The 24,378-nt window shown below is 34.2% G+C and overlaps 1 non-coding gene across 1 annotated transcript; it reads right to left on the reverse strand.

Annotated features, from left to right (window-relative positions):
- Positions 1-22,300: 22,300 nt before the first annotated feature.
- Positions 22,301-22,463, reverse strand: LOC143678410 (U1 spliceosomal RNA). Its single transcript, XR_013173221.1, has one exon. It is a non-coding gene; the product is annotated as a U1 spliceosomal RNA (small nuclear RNA).
- Between the last annotated feature and the right edge of the window lie 1,915 nt (positions 22,464-24,378).

Raw genomic sequence — 24,378 nt, forward strand, 5'->3', positions numbered from 1 at the left:
GAGGTGGCAGAGGCCAAGGGGAATACAGGGTAGATTTGAAAGCCATTTGTTGGGTGAAAGAGGCAGGAATTGGTGATCTGTTATTGGAGAAATGATGTTGTGAAAAGAGGGAGGTATCCCAAATGATTACAAGATTTCTGTTTCCAAATATTACAGAGTAACTCGTACTTAACAAAAGAATATATGTAAATAACAAATAAACATATGAAATGATCTTAACAACATAGGTCATCAGGCAAATGCAAAATAAAACCATGACGAAATACCAATAAATACCTACTACAATGGCTAAAATTCAAAGATGCAATAATGCCAAGAGTTAACAAGTAAGTGGAGCAACTGGAATATTATACATTGCTGGTGAGAATGTAAAATGGCTCAACTACATTGGAAAATGGTTTGGAAGTTATGCATAAAGTTAGCCATACACTTACCCAGCCATTTTACACTTGAGTAAATATAGGCATTTATCCAAGAAGAATGAAAACATATGTCCACACAAGGACTTGTACACAAATGTTCATAGAAGCTTTATTTATAATACCAAAACAAAAGCTGGAATCAATTCAAATGTATTTTAGCAGGTGAATAGATAAACTAATTGTGGTATGTTCATTCAGTAGCATATCGCTCAGCATAAAAAAAAAGAAAACAGAATAAAAAACAATTGATAAATACAATACATAGATGAATCTCAAGAAAATTTGTTTTATGCCAGACATAAAAAGATCATGTTATGTAATTCCATTTATGTGAATTTTACAACAGGCAAAGTTGTAGATAGACAAAATTGATCATTAAATGCTTGGGGCTGGGTTGGTGTAGGCTGGTGGGAGGAAGAGGACGGAGAAGAGATTCACTGCAAAGACCCTCTAAGGAATGCTTTGTATCTTGCCTGGAGTGGTGGTTACATAGGAATATGCAATTGTCATAACTCATTGAAATGTATACTTAAAATATATCCATTTTACTTTATGTAAATTATACATCAATAAAGTTGATGAGAAATAAATAAATTTTAAGAGGAATATTGATTCCTGACTTGTGTAGCAAAGTATTTGGTGGGATCATTCATTGAGACAAGAAACAGTTGAAAAGGGTCATTCTGGTGGGAAGATCATGATTTCCAATGAGGAAATGAGGAGTTATAAAATGTTCAAGTGAATATGCCAAGTAGGTGTTTGGGAATACAGGTCTGATACTCAAAGCAGTTATGTGTAATAAATTTCTGAGTCTAGGGCTGATTAAGTCTTGCAAAAAGTCAGCTTAAACGTTTAGTTATAAAAGAAGTCTACAAAGAAGAAGTGGTTAGAAAAGTAGAGAAAATATTGCTTCTGTGATGGGTTAAGGGATGATGAATTAAAATGTGCTTGGTTGGGTGGAGACAAAATAAGACAATCTATTTTTGTTTTACTTTCTTTTTTTCATTTAACAGAGTTAGTAATACATAGTTTGCATATCATACAATTCACCCATGTAAACCGTACAGTTAGATGGTTTTAATATACTCAGATATGAACAAACAAAATCACCAAAATCAATTTTAGAATATTTTCATCATATCTTAAAGAAACCTCACACATTTTAGGTATCACTTCATTATCTTCTCTAACTCCAACCCCAAAGTAACCACCAATCTGCTTTCTGTCTCTGTAAATCAGCCAAGTCTGGACATTTCATGTAAGTAGAATCAAATAATATGTGATCTTTTGGTGACTGGACTGATTAACATAATGTTTTCAAGTTCCATCCATTTGGTAGCACATATGAAGTACTTCATTTCTCTTTATGACCAAATAATATTGCATTGTATAGCTATACCACATTTGTTTATACATTCATCAGTTGATGAACATTTGGGTTTCTACTTTTTGGCTGTTATAAATAAAGCTACTATAAACATAAAAAAAAAAAAATTCCCTGGATTAAGTAAATACAAAGGTCATTGCCTACACTTTCATGACCTTTTCAGTAATATTATGAATGTGAAAGTCAATTTGAGATGAGTCAAAATTAAAGCTATTTAAAAAGGAGCTAATGATTTTTTAAAAGTGAGTTGGAAAATTTGACAGTAGTTTAGGAAATCCAGGACAGGATTTGGAGGCATTGTAGGATTAAATAAAGTTTTTGTTTATGTGGAAAAATTCTTATCAATATCTAATAGTCAATGGGAAGGATCCGTTGAAAGAGAAAGGCTGAATATTACTAGCCATAATACAAAGTAAATGAAATAAGAGTCTTCATTTACTTAAAGCACAAATGAAGTAGCTAAGTCTCACTTTAGAGTTAGGGGGGTAGGTGCTTGAAATGGGCTTTGAGTGACTAAGAGGATATAAACAAAAATCCTAACAGGGACTGAATACAAATTTTTTAACGCAAATATTTCCTGCCATTTATACCCCACCTCATAAAGAAAGTGCTATGTTTTCTGCTATGGCAAGAGAAGTGCCTCCTATTTTTCTGGAACTAGAACTGGGAGAAAGGAAGGTACTGGAGAGAGATGAATTGGGAAAAAGAAAGAGAGGTGCTAAAGCATTCTGTATTAAAAGCCATGGAAGAAAGAAATAAAAAAATAAAGAGAGAGGAAAAATTATCCCTTAAGAGCTGAAGTAAAGTGCTAAGGAATGTGGAAGAATTAGGGTGGAAAGGAAAAGGATGTAAAAAGTGCTGAATATTGTGAACTAGACCCTTTTAGTGTTGGAATTCCTGAATAATTATTTTTAGCTATTATACTCTGCTCTAAAAGAGAGCCTGGACCACAAGAGATTTGGATTTATAATCATAATAAGTACATCTAAATAAGTTCAAAATTATATTTTAAGAAATCATGCAATCATACAATCATAATAAAACCCATATAATTGCTTTAAGTTAAAAAAATGAGGTCCAATTTTAAATAAAATGTTTATATAATAGTGTCTTCTTTTATGGTCAAACCAGAATTTAAAGCCTGGCCACCCAAGAAGTGTCACTATTTTAATAAATTGTATGCTACACCAGACAGTTATACAAGAATTCATTCCAAAAACTTTATATAAAAGTAGCTCTGGGGCAGGCCATGGTGGCTCAGTAGGCAGAGTTCTTGCCTGCCATGCCAGCGACCCCAGATCACTTTCCGGTACCTTCCCTTGCAAAAAAAACCAGTTTTACAGAAATGGCTCTGCCTTCTAAATTCCATATTTTGGTCTAGGATCAATGGTAGTCCTAGAGAGAGAAATTATATATATTTTTCCATATTTGGGTGTGAGATAGGATATGTCAAGAGAAACTACAGAAAAAGCTATGACTTGCCAACCGTGCGAGGATTATTCAATTGATTATGCGAATCCTTTTAAGAAAACCCAGATTATGGGCTCGACCACCAGTTATAGTTTCATGGCCGCAGATCACACTGCTTCACCAACCAATCACGTTTTGCAATCCAAGACCAAAAATAAATCTGCTGCCTAAATTGCTCTATCCTACAGCCACTCTCCTGTCCATGGGGCAGGGATCTCTGCTAGAGAGTCACCATCTGCTTTAATCGTTCTCATTTAAAATTTGGTCAGAAATGTTTGCATTTTTAAAAAGGGGAGAATATACCAATTCATTTTATAAGTCCAGGATTTCCTTGATACAAAAATCAATTAAGAGTATTAATAGAAAGGAGTTACAGGTCACTACCAGTCATGAATATAAGGGCAAAACTATTAAACAAAATATGAGCACAACAAATACAGCAATATTTATTTATACCTATAAGAAATGGGTAGAAAATGAAAATTTAAAACAACGTAGCTTAAAATAACATATATATAAAATACTTAGAAATAAATCTAGCAAAATATGTATAATATCTCTATAGGGAAACCACAAAGCATTATAGAAAGAATTTTAAGAAGACACAATTATGTATAGATTATAAAACTCAATTTTATGATATTATTTCTGCCTCAAAAGATTTCTAGATTCAAGGCAATTCTAACCCAAACTCCAGCAGATTATTTTTAATGAAAATATTTTATTTTTATTTATTATTTCTTTTACTTCTTTTTAAAATAAATTGTAGGTCTGTAGAAAAGTCATGCAGAAAATATAGATTTCTTATGTGCTCCCCACATTTTCCTATTATTAACACTTGCTTTAGTGTGGTATCCTTATTATAATTGATAAAACAATTTTATTATAATTATAGTATTAACTAGAGTCCATAGTTTACATTAGAGTTCACTGATTGGGTTGCTTAGGTCTGTTTTATCAATTTCTATACTGATTTTATATACATAAAATATATATATATATATATATATATATATATATATATATAATCTAATTGTTTCCTTTAATCACATTAAAATACAAAACTCAGTGCTATAACTTATATTCAAAATGTTGTGCTACTGTTACCACCATTCATTATCCAAATTTTTCCAGCACTTCAAACAAAAGCTTCATGCCAATTAAACATTATATTCCATTCCCTACCCCAACCCTGACCCATCATAACCAGTATTCTAGTTTCTGACTACATGAATTTGCTTATTCTGATCATTTCATATCAGTGAGATCATACATTATTTGCTATCTTTGCTATCTGGTTTATATCACTCAACATGATATCTTCATGGTTCATCCATGTTGTTGCATGTATCAGAACTTCATTTCCTTTTACAAGAGAATAATATTCACTGTATGCATATACCACATTTTGTTTATCCATTTATCCATTGATGGACAGTTCGGTTATTACCATATTTTGGCAATAGTGAATCATGTTGCTATGAATATCAGTGTGCAGATATCTATTTAATTCCCTACTTTCAGGATTGCCTAGTTACATGAAATTCTATACTTAGTTTTCTGAGGAAACACCAAGCTGTTCTCCATGGTGGCTGCACCATTTTACATTCTCATCAACAATGTATGAGAGTTCCTGTCTCTCCACATCCTTTCCAACACTTGTTATTTGACATTTTTAAAAATATTAGCCCCTCTAGTGGTTATGAAATGGCATCTTATTGTGATTTTGATTTGCCTTTCCCTGAAACTTAATGATAATGTCCATCTTTTCATGTGCTTTTGGCCATTATATATATATTCTTTGAAGAAATGTCTATTCAATTCTTTTACTTATTTTTAAATTAGGTTGTTTTTCTTTCTGTTCTTAAGTTATAGTTTTCTTCATATATTCCAGACAAACCCATATGACAAATGTGATTTCCAAATATTTTCCCCCATTATGTATATTGTCTTTTTATTTTTAGAGAAAGTTCTTTGATGCAGAAAGTTTTCAGTTTTGATGAAGTCCCATTTATCTGTTTCTTTTTTTGTTTCTCATGTAGGAAACTATTGCCTAACACAAGTTCCTGAAGATGTTTCCCTATGTTTTCTTTTAAGAGTTTTATAGTTTTGGTTCTTACGTCTTTGACCAATTTTGGATCAGTTTTTGTATATGGTGTGAGGGAAGGGTCCACCTTCATTCTTTTTCATAGGGCCCTTCAGTTTCCCCAGCATCATTGGTTGAGGAGACTATTTTCTCCCATTGAATGAACTTAATACCCTTGTCAAGTATCAATTGGCCATAGATGTTAGGATTTACTTCTGAACTCTCAATCTAATTCCATTGGTTTAGATGGCTACCCAAGAGCCATTATCATGCTCTTTTGATTACTAGAGCTTTGTAATAAGTTTTAATATTGGGAAATATTAGTTCTTCAACTTTGTTGAATTGAGCAAGATTGATATTAAGTCTCCTTGGACTCTTGGTGGCTGTGGAAATCCTTGTTTTGTTTGTGATCTTAGAGGGAAAGTGTTCAGTCTTTCACCATAGAGTATAATGTTGGCTGTTGGCTTTTCATATATTTCCTTTATCATGTGAGGAAGTTTCCTTATATTCTTACTATTCTAAGTGTTTTTACAAAAGGTATGTGTATTTTGCTAAATGCCTCTTTTTGCACTAATTGAGATGATGTAGGTTTCCCTCTCATTCTAGTAATGTGCTGTACTATAATAATTGATAAATTATAATTGGTTATAATTATAATTTTCTTATGTTTTCCATCCTTGCACAAATAGGATAAGTCCCACATGATCATGTTGTATAACTATTTTAATGTGCTGTTGTACTCAGTTTGTTTATATTTTGTTGAGGATCTTTGCATCTATATTCATAAAGGATATTGATTGATAATTTTCTTTTCTAATAATATGTTTATTTGGTTTTGTTATTAGATTAATGTTGGCCTCATACAGTGAATTAGAAAGTGTTTTCTCCTCTACAAATTTTTGGAAGAGTTGAGCAGAATTGATGTTAATTCTCCTTGCAATGTTTGGTACAATTATCCCCTGAAGCCATGTAGTCCTGGACTTTTCTTTACTGGAGTTTTTGCTTTTTATTTTTTTTTCCCTGATTACTGATTTAATCTCTTTACTTGTTATTGGTCAGTTGAAATCTTAGATTTCTTCTTGAGCCCATTTAGGCATTCTTGTGTGTTTCTAAGAATTTTTCCACCTCATCTAAGTTATCCATTTTATGGCCTACAATTGTTCATTGTTCATGGTATCCTCTTATTATCTTTTTTCTTTTTTTTTGGTATGCTGTATGGTGGATATACATGGTACATTTTCCATGTGAGTATCCCATTATTGCAGTACTATTTGTTGAATTTTTGTTTGTTTGTTTTGGGGAGTGCATAGACTGGGAATCGAACCTAGGTCTCTGGCATGGCAGGCAAGAATTCTACCACTGAACTACCCTTGCATCTCGACTTCTTATTACCTTTTTATTTTCTGTGGAGTCAGCAGTTTAGTCCTCCCTCTCATTTATGATTTTAGCTATTTGTGTTTTCTCTCTTTTTTTTTCTTTGTCTTTCTGGTTGTAGGTTTTTAAATTTTACTAATCTTTTCAAAGAACCAACTTCTGGTTTCCTTTATTTTCTCTATTGCTCTTTTTAATCCTCATTCCATTTATCTATACTTTAATCCTTGTTATTTCCTTCCTTCTGTTTGCTTTGGGTAGAGCTTTCCCTTCTCTTTCTAGATTGTCCAGTTACAAGGTTGGGACTCCGATTTGAGGTATTTCTCAATTTATAATGTATGCATTTAGAGCTGTAAATTACCCTCTCATCAAAGTTAATGGTATTTGCTATATCCCATAGTTTTGGTGCATTGTGTTTTTGTTTTCCTTGATTTCAAGATATTTCCTAATTTTCCATCAGTCAAATGATTCAAACTGACTTGCCTCCCTAACAATATAGGGCTCTGTTCTTTCATCTGTGCCCCTCTCATGCTTCCAACATTCACCTCATAGTCTGAAATTACAGAGTCTGCCAATGGGCCTATACCCAACGTCTGCCTCTCAGGTTTCCTGCATTCCTTTAAGATCAGTTATAAGTACCTCTTTTGGAAGCATCTGATTTGGCCCTTTTAGGATCAGGCCCAAGGACAGCTTTGGGGACCACCAGATATCAATCAGCTTAAGGAACCTGTTGAAATTGTTTTTTCACTACACCATTGAGATGATCACAGTCCTTAAGCATATGAGTTATTAGAGCAGCCTCTCACAGGACGGTCAAAAAGTGAAAGGGGTACCCATCTGCACAATTCAACCATTTGTGAAAATACCTGTTTTTTTTCCTCAGGAAAATGCATTTTGAGGACTTATCTATTTACATAAATGATGTAGTTCTCCACTTTAATTTCTTTGTGTGTCCCTTACCACTCTGCTAAATACCAAAGGTCAATCATTTCTCCTCACTGCTTATGAAACTCTGTTATTTAAGTCAGACACAGTGTCTACACATTAAAAGGAGGAATGCAACAAAGACTAAGTCTTGATCCTTTTCTTGTGAAATGTATTATCTAATTGAGGAGAGAATCCAATCCATAATCTACTAATGCTGACAGCACCAGGCAGTGTCAAATGGTTGCTATGGCTCTATAAACACTAACGGCTGTCATAGTCAGGGAAAGCTTGACAGAGGTGTATTTTCAGATAGATATTGAAGTTTCCATTTAAATAATTTAGAAATGCAATGGTGTGAGCAAAGGCACAGGGGCAGAATGAATGTGGTAAGCTCAATAAGTTCAAAGGCAGGCAAAGAAATTAATTTGATTGAGACTCAGATTTCATATCTCTTCGTTGTGCTAGGTACAGGAGGTAAATGATAAGCCTGAGACTTAAGACAAGCCTGCTCTAACTGGTAACCATAGTGATACAAGAGGCATATCTAAAGTGGAAACGAAGAGAAGTGAGATAGGAGTAATAAAGGAGAGTGAAAGTTGATTGTATCTCTAAAGTGTTTTGTTTGTTGTTCTTAATTGGGTAAAGCATTTTTCAGCTTCATCAAGCTTCTGCAGGTTCCTTGAATTTGCTTTGCATTTCTTACCTCTGGGCATTCACATTTGGTGGCTCCTTGATTGATTACCTCTCATCACCCCCTCCATCCTAGGTGACGTCTAGTTATCTTTTCATGTTCAAGTAAAAAGTCATTTATGAAGCTTTCCCATTTCCAATAGATCAGGTTAAGTTTCCTGTTAAAACATTCTCATAGTCCTTTTTATTCAACCTTTGTAGGATGGAAATGAAATAATTTAAAGTGTAGTTAGTTATCTAATTTATTTTTCCTCCATTAGAACGTAAGCTCCATGGGAGCAGGGAGCATGTCAATCTCAATAGCTGCTATGTCTCCATGCCTCGTATGTGCTTAAACATTTACTGAATGAGTGAATGAATTAGCGTAGCGAATACAAGGAGGCAGAGGGACAAAGCAAAAAAAGAAAGAGTGATGTTCTTGGTTTTGCATACCATCTGTCTAATGTATCTTGGAATACTAGAGAGGTTTCTTCTCATATATAACTGCAAATCTGGCTTTAGTATAACTTCTGAATTGATTACAATCATCTTGCCCACTTGAGGAATATAATAAGGAAATATTTGAAATAAGCCTTGTAAGGGATATATGACAGGAGTAGAAAGAGGATAATGGTGAATATAGTGAGTGACATTGTAGTTAATAGACATTATAATTTTGATTCAAGCTACTTTTCTTTCTTTTTGACTTATATTTATGATCATAAAATCAACTTAAATTTTCACTTTAAATTTTATAGCAAAGCAAGGATCTTATATACAGTTTTGATTGCTTGATTGGTTAAAAAGCACTCATGATCTGACCACAGGTTTGAGTTTAATTTCAGAAATAAGTGATTTAAAGAAATCTGAAATCTATTGAATTAAGCTCATATTTTAAAAAAGCCTAGCCATTATTTTAAAAATCTGGATGGATAAGTCTAATTTCCACCTTGTACTACTTTTTAAATCTGTTAAGTCTGAAAATGTTTCAAAATGAAAACTTAAAAATTAATATTTTTGAGAGAATAGACAATTTGAAGTTTATTATGATGTTCTCTCAAATATTCCTACTAGTGGTCAAACTCTTTTAGTCCTAATCTGTTTTTTTTTTTTGGGGGGTGGGGTACATGGTCCAGGAATAGAACCCGGGTCTCCCACATGGAAGGCAGGCATTCTAAGCACTGAACTACTTACGTACTCCCTACATCTGGTTCTTAATTTTTTATTTTATTGCATCTTTTTTCAAAATTTCCTCTGGCTCTTGTCAATTTATTCATTTCCTACAAGTATTTTTCTCCTCCCTTTCGTTTTTTCCCCCTCTATTTATTAATTGCCTGTTATGTGCAAAACAGTATTAGGCATTGGAAATACAGATTAAGAAATAATACACAGTTTTCTTGACCTCATGTCAAGTAGATTTCAGTTAGGGAACCAAGCCTATGAAAAGACAACTACAGTCCAATATGATAATATTAAGATAAATGCATGCAAATTGCCATGGCCACCCAAAGGGAGAAAGTGGTGGTAGAGGGACATAGGAAAGGAAAGTAAATGGGGTCTGAAATTAATGCAAAACTTTCATAAGCTGTTTCATCATGATTCAGGACAGGCACAATGCCCCCTGTAAAACCTTAATAAAGCCAAAATATTGAAGGAGTTTAGGCTTTCTGATTAACAATTTAAGTCTAAAAACAAAGGCTATGGTATTAAAAGCTGTATTCCAAGGATTTGAGTTTGTGTCACTAGCTTTTGTCCTTCTTCTTAATCACTTTCTGTTTTCTTACAATAAATAACAATGTAAAGACAAACTTTTAAAGTAAAGCTAAATATGACATTGAATTTTTAAGTGTCCCCTTACTGAACATCTCCTGCACTGATAAATAATATTCTACAGAGATAACTTAATCAGATTACTCATGTTTTCTCTTACAGTTGGTTGTTAACTCCCTGCTGGCAAAGACCATGCCTTTAATAACACATTATCATTAGTTTACAATACGTGTTATATTTATTTTGTACTATCTGAAACATTTTCATACATATTGTCTTCTTTAACTCAAGAGATAGGTGCGGTTGGAAGACAATTTTAGACCTTTTTACAGAAGAGACAAGTTATGTTAGTGACTTTCCTGGGTTGAACAGTAAATGAAAAAGAGGCAGAGAGCAAATGCTGAGGCTTCTGCCCTTAGCACTGGTGATCTTTCCACTATACCAACCCACCTTGTCTGTAACAGTTTGGGCTAGAGGGGAGTTTAATAAATTCATGTAACATCTTGTCCTTGGTTTGCTTGAACTGCCTATAAATCCTTAGTCCAACAATATCTGAGTTCAAGGAAAGTTCCTCATATCTCTAAATGAGGGAAAGAGATTGTAAAGAATTCGAAAGCACTGACAACCTCTTTCAAATGTGAACTTCATGGTTCTTGGGAAAAATTGTAAGAAGAAAGACAGAATACCATAGCACATAAAAATATTGTGAGGCCAATTCTCCTTGTGCTTTCCAATCCAGTGCCAAAGACCACTACTGCTGGCTCATAACAAATTTTCTTAACTGTACACTGGGGCTATGATGCTCTCAAGTTATCCATTGACAGCAGTATCCTTTCTCTAGTCACAGTGCCCTGAGAGTATATAGCATATCCAATCGTCCTCTTCCCTTTGACAATGATCGTATCTATTGATGCACATGCAACATTTAAAGGAGAGGAGATGCTGAAACTGCAGTCTGAAGACTATGTCCAAAAGTTTTGAGAGAATTAGCAGGTTGGAAATAAAAGTTCAGGTAGATTTTCAGGTAATAAGGAAAGTCAGAACAGGGGAATAACTTCAGCTGCTTTAAGTTGAACCAGATGTTGAGGTGGAAGTTTGTAATAGAGGCACCATCTCCTGTACATTTCTATAAGATCCATGTCGACCATGAGTACAAACAGTAGATTAACAGCTGCAGCTCCCAAATTGCCTTCATCTCTTGTGCAAGGGTAGCCACAGTGAAGTCAAGAAAGACAGATTAATCTTGTGTTCAAAGAGTCATAGTATTAAAAAAAAAATACTGGTGTCTGGTGCTCAATAGTCTCAATTACTTGTAGGAAATGAACTGGAAAATTTTGGCAAGTCAAGAGTTAAGGGACACAAAAGCTAGTTCAACATTCATTCTGTTTTCAAGAGATCACAATGAATACAATTGTTCTTGTCAGTATGCAAAACAGTTGAACAACATAATGTTTAGCTTTCAGGTTCCTCCATTTTGGGCAACAAAAGTTCTCAAGTGTTCAGAGAACTTGAAAGTAAAAGAGTCTTCCACTGTTAATTAGGTTTTCAACAAGTTTCCAACATTGTAACATATTATATGTTTATTTACACAAAGAAAACTAGAGATAATAGGCTTTAAGGGTGACATATGATTTGTGTATACAGATCATTCTAGAAATGTTGGATTGATCTGCTTAGCAGGTTGAAGGAATCAAATGAGTCGTCTGCTGTTGAGGGATTAAAAATGAGCACTGAGCACCCACACATAAATACACCCGTGTATCACATAGCTTTGTATAGTGAAAGATGATTTGGCCTCTGAAGAATCAACCAGAGACATTTTTATGTGAATGACAAAGGCAAACATGACATGTAAGTCCATGTTTCTATACTCTGTTCATGTGTTTCTATAACCCTACAATGTGCTGCCATCACTCATATTCATCCTTTAAGACTCAGATCCAGTGGCATTTCCTGTGGAAAGCTTTCCTTCCCGTCATCTACACTTCCATAGTAGTTTATTAATGGAAAACTCTATCAGTGTACTCATTACTATTTTTCTAATAGTTAACAGACCATGTGTCCTTCCTCTGAATAAATTATGAGCAGGGGCTCTGACTTTTATTTTATATCCCCAGTATCTATCAGTGTGCTTGGCATATAGTTAGAGATCATTAAATGAGTGTTGACTTAATAGTCTTTGCATTCAAAGCATCTCAAAGATGCTTAATGAATGAAATATCAATTTGTGTAGCAGTAATGATTTGGAAAGAATGGAATCTTACATATAGAACAAATTTTCACATATTTGCAAGTGAACAAGGAAGACAATAAATACATAAGGATCACTTGAATTGGGATCTATAGTAGCTATTGATGTCCATACTGCAATACCTAAACTTTCAGCAAGAAGGATGAATGGCAAGAATAAGGGTGAAACACAAATTTGCTTTACTCAACAGAGAAGTAAAGATGCCAACATACTTGAAAAAAGCATCATTTCAAATGAGTTTCCAGTTTATCCTCCCTGTGCCTCATGAGATATTTAACTCAATTCTTCTCAGATACATCAGCCATCTTGGATTTCCAATATAGTTGCTCACTACAAAATTTAATTTGCTGTCTTTTCTTAAAAGTTCTAAACACTAATATCTCATTTCCTATTAGTAATTTCCAGTTGTATGTTTCACATAAACCTAAGTCTCAGCATAACTAACACAGTCAATCTTCCTGTTTATTTAGCTTCTCTTATTTATGCACTTTCTTTGCGTTTGTGATTCTATTGTTCACTAAATTTTCAGGATTTCAATCCTTTTACAGTGTCCCCATTATTTTTCTCATTCTGTTATATTACCCAATTCAGTCTGCCACCAAGATCTATTGATTATTTAAAGTGGAAAAAAGAATTCTATGGCCAACTTTTTTTTTACAAGGGTGCTATGTCTGCTCAATGAGAAAAGATAGTCTCTTTAGCAAACTGTCATGGGTAAACTGGGTAGCCATAATCAAAGGAATGAATGTGGACCTCTACTTCACATTGTATAAGAAATATTCAGATTGCATCATTATCTAAATATAAGAGCCAAAACCAAAAAATTCTTAGAAGAAAACATAAGGAAATATCTTCAGAAAATTGTGGTAAGCAATGGTTTCTTAAACTTTATCACATAACATGAGCAACAAGAGAAAAAATAGGTAAATGAGACGTCATCAAAATTAAAAACTTTGGGGCACAAAGAACATTATCATTGAAGTAAAAAGACAGCCTACAAAATGAGAGAAAATATTTGTACCATATACCTGAAAAGGGTTTAATAACCAGAATATATAAAGAAATTCTACAATTCAACAACAAAAAGAAAACCCATTTTTTTTAAAAAAGGAAAAATACTTGAATAGACATTTCTCAAAAGAAGACATACAAAGGGCAAATAAGCACATGAAAATATACTCAGCATCATTAGCCATTAGAGAAATGCAAATTAAAAACCATAATGAGATATCATTTTACACCCACTAGAATGGTTAATCTCAAAAAAAAAAAAAAAAGAAGAAGAACAAGCATTAGAGAAGATATGGAGAAATAGGAACATTCGTTCATTGTTTGTAGGAATGTAAAATGGCACCACTGCTGTGGAAAATAGTTTGGTGGTTCTTCAAAAAGCTATGTATGGAATTACCACATACCTCAGTAATCTAACTTTTTGGTATATACTCAAAAGAAGAGAAAACAGGGACTAGGACAGGTATTTGCATGCTGATGTTCATAGCAAAATCATTCAAAATTGCCAATAAATGGAAGCCACCAAGTGTCCAACAACAACAACAGATGAATGGATAAATAAAATGGGGTATGTACATGCTATGGAATATTACTCAGACATAAAAAGGAATGAAGTTCTGATACATGAGACGATATAGATGAAACTAAATGACATCATGTGAATGAAATAAGCTGGATACAAAAAGACAAATATACATTTCACAAAAAGTGAAAATGTACATTTCACTTATATGAAGTGATTAGAATATGAAAATTCAGAGTCAGAAATGAGTATACAGTTTAACAGGGACTGGATGTGGGTGGGGTGAATGTGGAATTAGGGCTTACTTGATACGGAGTTTATGTTTATGATGATGGAAAAGTTTTGGTTAGTGGCGAGGGTGGCATAATATTGTGAAGGCAGTTGACACAGTTAAATTGTATATTTTAAAATGGACAGCCAGGAAAATTTTAGGTTTGGACATATGTTGCCAGAATAAAAATTAAAATAACGAAAAAACACGTAGAGCTGTACAACACGAAGACTGAACCCTAGTGTAAACTATGGATTATATTTTTTTTAAAAAAGAAATATAACCTCTACATCTCTTTTATCTACTCATATTTTCCCATTTCTATGACGTTTCCCCTTGATTAGGACCTGTCTCCTTTCTGTATTTATGTATCTCCCTGCTTTATCTTCAAGTGTTTCTTAAGCCATTGCTTTTCTTATTGAACTTCCCTCATCTCTTTCAGGGTAGTCTCACATTTTTCCTTTTAGTCAATGCTATCCACAGTCTGGCTGTATGATCCTCTTCTTTCCTCTGCTTTCCCAGAAAATCCACCCCCCACCCCCGACGCTACCCACCCCTGCACTCAAGTTGAATCAGACTCTTTTACTCATCATCCCCAGCCTATTGCTTCTGTACCACTAAACTGTGACTCAGGTTATTACTCAACTGGAGAGCTTTGCCCATCCTCTCTGGGTAAATTTTACCTATCTTATAAGTCTCAGCTGAGGTCCTATTTTCTTCAGGAAAAAATCTCCTGACCATTCAAATAAGGACACCATTTTTAAAATGTTTAATTTATAGAGTGCACACACGCACCACTTAATTATGTATTGCCATGTATATATATCTTCTTCTTCTGGTAGGTCTGAGAAGAAAAGATCTGAAAGCCATTCATCACTATGATCTCCACACCTAGCTTAGAGCAAATGCTATGGAAAGTATGCAACAAAAGTTTGTAGAATGAGGGCGGGCCATGGAGGTGCAGCAGGCAGAGTTCTCGTGACCCTGGTTTGATATCCAGTGCCTGCCCCTGTCAAAAAAAAAAAAAAAAAGAAGAAGATTGTGGAATGAATGCATAAATATGTGCATGCCTTGCAACTCTGAATTTAGTAGCTAGTGGAACAATTAGTGTCCCCAGGCTATACTGTTGAAGCAGAAAAAAAGGTATTACCTGAAACTCTCAGTAAAAGTGAATAGAAAAGGGTGAGGCTTGTTAACCTCAAGGGATTTATCTCCATTTCTGAAACAAAACAAAACAAAACAAACAAACAAACAAACAAACAAAAAAATCCTGTGATCCAGGAAGCCTGGAGATGATTGTGGGACTCTTCTCCCACAGTTCTCTTTCTCCTTTGGGGAGTTCTCGAGATTTGTTATCTTATTAAAGAATGATCCATTCCACCTCACCAAGACCTTAAAACTGTCCTCCCTTATCCAGCTCCTCATAGATAGATACTTTCCGAATATGGGAAAGATTTACTTATTGGAAATTTGACACAGGGGCATTTATCTAAATCATTAAGATCCTCTGGAATAAACTTTTGAGGACCCAAAGGCTTCAGAGCCAACAGAGAGGACTCCCTTCACAATATGGCAACACCACTTTTGGAACTATTATATGATGGAGAAGTGGTCAACTATTGAAGGACCCCTTTAAGAATCTCATACACTTTCACTTAGTTTAAATTATGCCTTCTCTCAATTTATATATTTAAATGATTTTTTTCTATTGCATCTCAATTGTCAAACTTCCTGGCATAAAGTTTTTCATAAAATTTACTTATTATCTATTTAATATCTGTAGGACCTGTATTGATGTCTGATAGGGTTTCATGTGATTTTTCCATGCTTATCCTGCCTGATAACCTTTGTCTTTTATTTACTAAAAGGTCAGCAGAAATTTTCGACAAATGGCCATATACAGTCTCCATCTCTCTTTCTTCTTTCTTTTTCTTCTCCTTCTTCCTCTTCCTTCTCCCTCTCTTCCTTTCCCACCTTTTCTCCTCTTTCTTACTTTCATTCTCCTTCTTATTCTCCTCTTCCTCCTCCTTCTTCTCAAGCTGTTAAATATGTAAAAGCAACTCTAACAGACCATATAAAAACTGGCTGTAGACTATATATTTCTCCACAGACTCTAGTTTGCTGCTCCCTGGGTAAGTGTAATCACATGTAATAGAATTATTTAGGTGGTTGGATATAGATCTGAAATTTTGCTTTTTGCTTTGTATTGAATCATCTCTTTGTTGTATCTCTCTTTCTCAATTAATGTTTTCTTTTTTGTGGTAAGTATATTCTGTATGCCGTTTTAATTTCACTACTGTATTTTGCATTATTATTCCTTTCGGGGTATTTTTTGGTTGTTCTGGCTATTAAAATATTTATCTGTGACATTACAAAATCTGTTTCAAGTTAATACTGACATACATCCAATATAACATAAAAATTTCATGCCAGTATAACTCAGTTTCCTCTCACAACTTTGTCTGTTATATATATATATGTACACTCTACATTGCATTGATAATGTTATACATTATAAACCAAAAAATGCAGTTTTTTATAAATTTGGCTATAAATAGTCATGTCTTTTAATAAAATCAAAAGTATCAAAGAGTAATGTATATGTATATATTTTTTATTTTAAGAAAAAAGAAATATAAACTTTTGTATTTTGACTCATCTGTTTACCATTTCTTGTTTTCTAACATGGACCTGAGATTTCATCTAGCATAATTTACCTTCAATCTGAAAGATTTTTTTTGCTGGCAATAAATACTCTTGTTTATAAAAATGTCTTGGTTCGACCTTCATTAATAAATGAAGATATAGATATAAAGTGCTTGTTTTCTGTTTATTTCAGTACTTGGACATGTCATTCCAATGGTTATGGACTCCATTGTTCTGGATGAGAAGTCAACTATTGATTATATTATTGTCTTTCAGGAGTGAATTGTCAGTTTTCTCTCACTTTCAAGAGTTTGCGTTGTCGGGTGAGCCATGGTGGCTCAGCAGGCAAGAATGTTTGCCTGTCATGCCAGAGGACCCGGGTTCGATTCCTGGTGCCTGCCCATGTAAAAGAGAAAAAAAAAAAGAGTTTGCGTTGTCTATGGGTTTTTAGCAGTTTGAATATGATGTATCTAGGCACAGTTTTCAGTGTGTATCTGTGATAATTAATTTCTACATGCCAATTTGGTTAGATTATGGTGTTCAGGTTTTTTGGTCAAGCAAGCTCTGTCCTAAAGGTATCTGTGAAGATACTTTGTGGATGGATTTGTATCTGCAGTAAACTGATTGTATCTATAGTTCACAGGATCTACAGTCCGTAGATTCTCTTTCTCTGGAGAATACTGATCAATACAATATCTTACTTGGGGCCTGTAAGTTTCTTGTGCTGGTAAATTAATACTTTTATTGCATTTTGGTAAATTTTCAGCCATTATAGCTTTAACTATTTTTTATAACTTACTCTTTCTCTCCTTCAGGTACTCCAACCACACAGATGTTGGAAAGCTTAATACTGTTCTACAGACCTTTGAGTCTATGTTCATTTTATTCAAATATTTCTAGCTTTGCTCTTCATACTGGATACTTTTTACTGATCTGTCTTCAAGTGCATTTTTTGTTTTCCTTTTGTATTTTATTTTTCTTCCATCCCAATGCTACTGATGAACTCACCTGATTAATTTCATTTTAGATATATCACTCTTAATCTCTAGTATTTCCACTGTTTTTAAAAATAATTTCCATTTCACCACCGAAATTTCCTGTCTGTCCACTCATTAATGGCATGTTTTTTGCATTATTTAACCACATGTGACTAATTCTTTGAACATATTTATAGTAGGTTTTTTTTATTAATTACCTACTAAATCAAACATCACAGCTCATTCCAAGACAAATTTTCCTGAGTATGAGTTACACATTCATCTTTATTTACATGTACAATAATATTTGGTAGAAAACTGGGATTTTAGATAATGTATTGTGGAAACTCTGAGTTGTTTTTTCTTTGTCGCATTACTAGGTTTTTCTTGTTTGTATTAGTAGACAATTCGCCTATACTTAAATTGCAAAATCTATCTTCCTTTTAGCACGCAGTGGCTGATGTTTCTGCTCATTTTTGAAAAGTCTATCTAGAACCTGTTTTGCGTATATATAGTTTAATGTTCAACCAATGATTTGGTCAGAGGTGATGTCCATACATCTCAAGCTAATAAGGCTTCTGCTCAGGTCTTATGCATATTGAAGAATGCATTGAAAGTTATCAAAAAGTTGCCATTGGGCTCCCTGGAGACTTCCATACATATCTGTAGGATAGCCATAAACCAGGATGCAGAAAGAGCTTATACGTTGCCCCTCCAACTCTCTCCTGTCCTGAATATCCTCATTACATTTCTTGTTGCTTTTACACTCAAACTTTTATCTCTTTGTTTCTATCTGATTTTGGTTTTCATTTAATAATTTAAATATCTGAATTATAATCACCTGAAGGGATGATTAAAAAATCACATCCCTAGGTCCCATTTCAATTATATTATAGCAGTATATATCTCTATATACTATATATCTGTAGTATCTATCTTTATTTCTGGTATAATACATATCTATATGTACAACCTGGGTGGTTTGTATTTTTATAAATCATCTTGGGTAATTCTTTTAATTCTATTCTTATTCTTTGAGTCAATAAATCGCTTGCACTTATTTAAGAAAATAATAAATACAAATCAAAATGTCACAATGCCTAAAGGTATTCATTCAACTTTTTTCCACTCATTAATTGCAGGAAGTTTAGAAACACTTTAAATATCCAGAAATAAAAGAATGGATAAAAATTTATGGTAAAGAAACTTTACGCTACAGGAGAGCCATTAAAATTATACTTATGAAAAACTTGGAAAGGAAATAAACATAACAATGTAAAGAAAATGTAACAAGAAAATTGTATATGTACTGTTGTTAAACCTATGTAACAACATGTAGGAATTGAGTTAAAGACTAGAAAGAAAAATAGAAATAAATTCAGTTATGTTGGTTGTGGTGATGAATTATAAATCATTTACAATATTCTTTAATGCTCTGATACCTTGTACCAATACTTCAAAAGAAAAAAAGAAATTTAAGGCGACCTATTGACTGATAATTATTTTTAAATGAATTCAGTTCACATCTTTTTTTTTTTATAAAGCCTTCTATAAGAATCACCATTTTTCTGATCTGCTATTGAATTTACTAAATGTAACAGTCATTCAGCATTTGCAGAATGAAAAAGTCTAGGAATTACCTTCTGGGTAGAGAAGGAGTGATTGCAGAGTTGGAAAGGGCTGGTATGTCTGAAGCATAGATTTTCTAAATGGCATGAAACTCAAAGCCATGTGGTGGATTAGATCCAATAGTTCAGGACCTTGCCAAAATTAAGGAGTTTGGTTGTTTTTGCTTTTCTTAGAGGCAGGAAGATAAAGTTGTTTTCTTGCATAGGGAAAGATTTAAGCTTGTTTTAAATAGAGGGGGAAGAAGTAGTTGAGAGGCAGAAGCTGACATATAAGATAAGGAAGGGAGCTGATGAAGTATCATTAGTTTTTGCTTGACAGCAAAACTGCTGTCAAAACTATATATGATCATCCTTTATTCAGACTATTCCTACAGAAGATTCAGAAGGCCATTTTCCAAATAGTCTCTTGAGTTTGGAAAGTTGCCAGGCTCCGTGCCAATCTGGACTTCCCTTCAGATTACAACTTTCTTGGAGAAATAGCATGTTTGGAAGTAAGACTTCAGTTATAAAAAGGAATAAGGAAGCACCACTCCTAGCTTTTGATCTTAAAGAGGTACTATTTATCATCACAGCTTAAAAAGAATGTCAATTACCAGAATTTCTAGAAATAGAATATGCACGTGTCCTGAATTTATGGTTATAATTTCCAAGTATTCTCCTGAATTAAAACTTTGCATTTAACCCAATGTGCTCTGCGTTCACAATGCCCTATGTTAGCCACAACACTGCAGTCCTAAAGGGATGGACTACATAATGTGAAAAGAAAAAGACATCCAAGACATCTAAATTTAAAATACTTCTGCATTTCCTTTTGTGTTCAAAGGGGAGGAAACTTGAATCCTATCCTCAGGCAATCTATAAACGTGCACTGAACAGTTACTGTGTCCAAAGACCTGTGTTAGCTACCATGGGATATAGGAAAAAAAAAACAAACACTGTGGTCCTAGGAATCACACAGACCAAAACATAAGCAAATCTAAATGATAATCTAATTGCTATGTAATTCTGTAACATTATATAAATCACTGATGGGGAAAATTATACAAGCCCTACATAGGTAACATCCATAAGAATGCTTTACTTAAAAAAAATAATTGATTACAATTCTTAGATGGGTTTGAACAGGCTTCAGAAGGATTGAACTTGACCTATTACATCTATGGAGCAAATTCCTGTGCTTTTCCACTTTCCTTTATGTCCGATTTCTTTTTCTTCTCATTGCCTTGTTTTCTTCTCTTAAAGACAGAATTGTGCTTACTTTTGTATGCATTGCTTTACTCAGACCAGTCTGCTGGCCTTTTTTCTCTCCTTAATAAAGCCCAAGCCCCTCCTAAATCCATTGCACTTACAATGCCCTACACCTACCCACTCTGTGCAAGTCTGAAACTGTGTCACCAAGTGTTTAAAATTGAAGTCCCCTCCTGGGGGCTGGAATCGTGTTCTTTGTACAGCACAATTCAATCAACTGCTCTGTACAATGTACATTTACTGAGCAACATAAAACATAAATAATAGTTGATATCTTCAGGGTAATGCATAAGAAAATGGCTTGCTACACGTCGCCTGGGCTATCAGCAGGGGCTTTGACAATGGCTTGTCACCTGAGCATTGAGGGTTGTATTTAACCCACCTATGTTTTCCATTATGTGAAATCATTTAAGGAGGTTTATTTCTTTTTAATAGCAAATCGAGACAACTGAATATTTATCGTTTTAAGCATCTTTTTAAAATCAAAATTACTCTTTAATCCCAATTATGGTTATTAACCAATTAGTTCCTCCACGTCTTGCTTAAATAATTTATTGCAGAATATACTCAAGGACAATTCTCAACCCAAGTACTGCTTCAAGTTCACGTAATTACCACAGCATTAAAATAACATACCTTCCAAGAACAAGAGGTTATCAGTTGCTTTGCCTCAATGCCACACAGCTTGTTATGTTTACTTTTTGCCAGGATAGGTGTATATGCATAGCTAAGCCTGGAGTACAAAGAGAATTCAGCAGTTTGCGTACAGGAAACATAACAAAAAACTAGATTACAAGAAATCATGAGTGTGAGTCTCAGAAAAACCTCAAGAATAGAAAGGTTTATAGAACACTTGGGGTGGGAGCAGTGTGTTTGTGTGTGAGTGTGTGGTGTGCACACTGTTGAGGCAGAGGAGAATTGAGAGAACAGGTAAAAAGAGCAACACACTAAAATAAGAAAGAAAGGAATAAAAGGGTTTGGAAGATGTAACTATTTACCGTTTGAGCCATTAAAATTATATAGTAGAATGAGAAAATAAGAAAATCTGTACATTTGTCATCATATTTGATGCATGATCAAAGTAAGATATTTATAGGTAATAAAGACATTTTAGGCTAGACCCATATAATCCTTTTTAAATGGGGGGGGGTGTTGAGAAATTTATGTTTTTAAAATATCTTGGAATTATTGGTTTAACAATACAAAAAGGAAAGTGAGAAATTGAAGAGAGAAGATCTCAGAAATAGGTAATACAATCTGGCTACCCTTCACCATACCTTTTTGCCAGTAAGAAAATTCACCTCTCTTTTGGAGCAGATGCAGCCTCACACAAGGACACAAGGCTCTGCAAGCACCAGGCAGGCTGGTTTCAAGCCCCATTTGCCACGTAGACCAGTTGCCCTTGTCAGGGCACAACTCCTCCAATCAAGGAAGGGTGAGAGGATGTAGCCTTTCCCAAGCCGCACCCTGTTTGTGATAGTGGAGAAAGGAAATGTGTGTAAACAGCAACGTGTTCTGTATTTTGTCATATAATCAAAAGCAGATTTGCAACTACTGGCAGGGAGAGTTTCCTATTTAGGAAAATTTCATATTTCCTCATATTTTTATTTTATTTTATTTTATTTTATTATTATTATTTTTTACAGGGGAGAGCGTGCACGCAGTCCCCACTATCACAAATTATGCAGTCGAGTTTCCCGCATGTGGGGAAATCACAGGGGTCACCATGCCCGCAGTGCAATGGACAAACCTCGCCCTGGGAAAACCACCTTCGTGATCATGGTGTCTCCCCTGCCAGGTAAGTATCCTCCTCATATTTTTATTAACTCCACTTTTCCAAGATGGTGTTGATGAATTTCCTCTTCAATTGGTATTGAGACAGGTCATCTACAAAGACCAAAGTGAAACCAGATTTACAATAAATATATGCCATGGTTTGCAACTCACTCTGGGAGTGTTTAAATGTATTTTTGCCTTTTCATGGCAAAGAAACATGAAGAAAAATGCAATAAAAATAAGACTTTATTTAAAATTAAAAGCAATATTGTGTTGCTATCCTCATGAAATGGTTGAATTCAACTTATATTTGAAGCCTAGTAATATGTTACAGTCTTACAGTCACAGAAGATGCAAAATGGTGAACTTAAATAAAGACCTCTATTTCCAAGTAACTATTAAAATTCAGGTTTCTGTCATGAAATGAGAATATTCAAATAGATTAACACTCTAGTAACCTTTGGAGTTATTTTGGTTAAACATATATATTAAAAATCATTCTGTTTACTCAGTGTCCAATAAAATGTTATTTCCCAAGAACATTAGTAGAGAGAATCAATTCCCATTTACTTCTTAGTCAGGGCTTTGGGCTTTGGGAAGGAGCAAAATGACTTGGGATGGGCCATTTCACCTCTGTCCATGTTCCTGACCCATCTTTTTCAAGGGAAGTAGGTAGAAGAAAGTTAAGAAGAAAGAAAGAGAAAAATTAAGGTGTATAGGAGTGAGAAAACATGGATAATAGGAGAAAGTCAGGGATTATATCTGCTCAGAATCAGGTGGATGATGCTATGGCTTCTTCAAAAGAATGAGGAAATTGATTTTTCTCTACACTTTTCATGCTTAAATATGTCTTATACCACAACTAACAAAAAGGTGGTAAATGAAAGAAAATGTAAGACAGCTCAAAACAATGAAAGATATAACTTAGTTAAGTATAGACAGAGGAAGTGAGAAATAGGCAAAATTTGTGGCAGCAGTGAGGCACAGCGAGGGCTACTCTACCTGCCTTATAAATTACCTTTCTGCCATTTTCCAGCAGATGTTCCCTGGGAATTGTCCCAGAAGGCTATGTGATCTTAAATATTAAAATCTATTATGGACAAATAGAGATGTTATATTTGCATTCTCAAAATGACTGGGCATATGAAACATAGGGTAAAAGATCTGGATTAAAGCATGTAAAAAAAGATTTTGTCTTTGCACTCATATCACACTACTATGAGCCTGTAGTGTGATATGAGTGCCAAATAAATTACTTGTTTTTAGGATGTCTTTTTAATGAAAGTGTAGTTACAGGGAAAGAAGAATGATATCTCCCACTATCGACTCTGGACTGGTCAGGCTCAATGAAAATGTTGAGACCATCTCAAGGTTCAATATCCAGCTGTTTATAGATCAATGACGGAAAGCTGGAAAACATTGCACTTGAAGATCAGACAAGGAAATTGAGGACAACAGTCTTGAGCAGGGTAGGCTCCGACTATAGTGGCTTCCATGAGGAAAGGGGAGTAGATGTATATGTATAACCCTGGAGTAGAGAACAATGAAAAATAGCTAAAATGTAGTAGCAGTGTGTATTTCAAAAAAAAGTCAATCTAATAATCAAAGCCTTCCAAAGTTGATATGAGCAACTTATGAGGAAATGAGTATAGAAGTACATGAAGTTGTAACAAAAATCCAGGCATCAAATAGACAACTGGGATAGATAAGTGTTAAGTTCTACCATAACCAAAACCCCATCACTCTCGGTGTGCTATGAAAGGGTGAATTGGGCTTTTAGTGTCCTAAACCTAGAAACTTTTCTAAGGCTGCTTTACTACTGCATGGAATGCACTTAAATTACTATTTTCATTTTTCTTCTACATTTTTTTCTCCGTATATATTAGAACCCCAGCATGTTTATTAAAACCTTAACTATCTAAAGTTATACACATTATTTCATCTC

Source organism: Tamandua tetradactyla, chromosome 3 (assembly GCF_023851605.1).
Source record: "Tamandua tetradactyla isolate mTamTet1 chromosome 3, mTamTet1.pri, whole genome shotgun sequence".
Taxonomy (NCBI): domain Eukaryota; kingdom Metazoa; phylum Chordata; class Mammalia; order Pilosa; family Myrmecophagidae; genus Tamandua; species Tamandua tetradactyla.